Raw genomic sequence first — 2409 nt, 5'->3', positions numbered from 1 at the left:
TGAGTCCCCCACACAGGGGTCTCTTCTGAGATCTGTCTGGAAACTTCGGATAATCTCATTTTCCTGCCTTCAAATGGGTTGGGGGGAGGGGGGCTCTCTTGCGTGAAGAAGTCCTGATTGTTGATGAGAAATAACCAAGCAAAAGCATCCCGACCAGGGGGCTGGAGCGATAGCACAGCGGGGAGGGCGTTTGCCTTGCACGCGGCCAACCCGGGTTCTAATCCCAGCATCCCATAGGGTCCCCTGAGCACCGCCAGGAGTGATTCCTGAGTGCAGAGCCAGGAGTAACCCCTGTGCATCGCCGGGTGTGACCCAAAAAGTAAAAAAAAAAAAAAAAGCATCCCGACCATCAACAGCTCTTTCCTGGGACACTTGATTTCTCACACCAATTTAACCAAGCCCCCCTCATACTGATTTAACCAAGCGCCTCCCCCCCCCAAGCGCCCCTGAGAACCGGGAGCTACTTTTCAAAGAAGTTCCCAGTGCATCTTCAACTCCAGGGCGTTCTCCTGGGTGAAAGCGTCAGAGGCTGAACCCCTGAAGCTATACTCTGCACTGTTACCCTTCAGATGCACGGCTGGTTATATTGAACCGGACTGGAGCGATAGCACAGCGGGGAGGGCGTTTGCCTTGCAGGCAGCAGACCCGGGTTCGATTCCTCCGCCCCTCTCAGAGAGCCCGGCAAGCTACCGAGAGTATCCCGCCCGCACGGCAGAGCCTGGCAAGCTCCCCATGGCATATTCCATATGCCAAAGACCGTCACAACAAGTCTCACCATGGAGACGTGACTGGCGCCCGCTCGAGCAAATCTATGAGCAACGGGATGACAGTGATACAGTGACAGTGAGGCACGGCTGGCCAGAGTAGCCAACATCAGTGGACCCCTTTTCCCTCCGCCCCCCCGTAAGGCGTCAATAAAACAGAAATCCAGAGCATGGGGGGGGGGGACGGCTGAGAGACCCTCTGTGCTCAGGAACCCCTGGTGAGCTGAGCAGCATTTGCAGTAAAAAAAAAAAAAAATCATTGGGGGCTGGAGCGATAGCACAGCAGGTAGGGCTTTTGCCTTGCACGCGGCCAACCCAGGTTCGATTCCCCAGCATCCCATATGGTCCCCTGAGCACTGCCAGGGGTAACTCCTGAGTGCAGAGCCAGGAGTGACCCCTGTGCATTGCCAGGTGTGACCCAAAAAGCAAAAAAAAAAATCGCATCCTTGGCATTTGCTGCAAAATTTGCATCCCTGGGGCTGGAGCGATAGCACAACAGGGAGGGCGTTTGCCTTGCACGAAGCCGAACTGAGTTCGATTCCCAGCATCCCATAGGGTCCCCTGAGCACTGCCAGGAGTGATTCCTGAGTGCAGAGCCAGGAGTAACCCTTGTGCACTGCCAGGTGTGACCCAAAAAGCAAAATGAATAAATAAAAGAAAAAAAAGAAATTGCATCCCTGGCGAAATGTCTCAACAGCCAACTCTGCCCGTGTTAGAATGACTAGAAACACTTTTGAAATGTCCTTTTGTCTGGCTTCGAAGACATTCTGCGGCCAGTCACTACCCAATAGCCGTGTGGTTTGATAAGCGGTAATTTATTAAAGGTTAGCGGCTCTCTGGAAATGAACCCCTATCAACGAACTTTTCATTCCGCATTATATTCACATTTCTGCGTGGGAAGGCGCCGTTCCCCGCCCGCCCGGTGCTGTAACATCATACAACGGTAATTCAGAACATATTGGTTTACTGAGCTATGTAGCAACTCCAAATGTCGACATGGAATCACATTTATTAATATCACCACCAATTTCATCAGCGAAGTCTCCGAGTATTGTCAAGCTCGTGGCGGAAGATCAAATTTTCCGAGATTCTAATTTTTTTCTCCCCCTCCACCCCCCCGCCCCGAAAAACTTTCATTTTATTATTGGCAACAGATACGTGTTTTCCCAAAAGTGACAAACTCACTTTATTTGTTTTGGAGCCGAAGCCTGCCAACGACGCTCGCTGGAAGGGTTGGAGTATGTTATTCTTGCAAAGCGTTTGCTTCGTGAAGACAGTGGTGAGTTTCGACGCTCAACCCAGAGACACACGGAAGAGCGAGAGAAGCCGTTGGGTTTTCTTGGGCCCAACTTCCCGTTCCCTTACTCGGAATATGGAAAAGTCACAAACTGGATCGCCACCCTAGAGACGGAACTCTGTGGGCCTGAGTTTGGCTTGCGGGGTGACAGACCCACCCGGCCCGGTTCTTGCAGCCGACGCGTCCCGTTAAGGAGACAGCTTTGCACGGGAAAATCTGCAAGAACCTGCCAACAAAAATCATGACCCTGGAGTCTGCTAGCCTAGATCGGGGTGTGAAGTAGAGGGAGGGCATTTGCCTTGCATGCGGCCAACCCGGGTTCGATTCCCAGCATCCCATGGGGTTCCC

The sequence above is a fragment of the Sorex araneus genome, chromosome X, assembly GCF_027595985.1.
Source record: "Sorex araneus isolate mSorAra2 chromosome X, mSorAra2.pri, whole genome shotgun sequence".
In the NCBI taxonomy this organism is placed as follows: domain Eukaryota; kingdom Metazoa; phylum Chordata; class Mammalia; order Eulipotyphla; family Soricidae; genus Sorex; species Sorex araneus.
Note: the sequence above shows the minus strand (reverse complement) of the source record.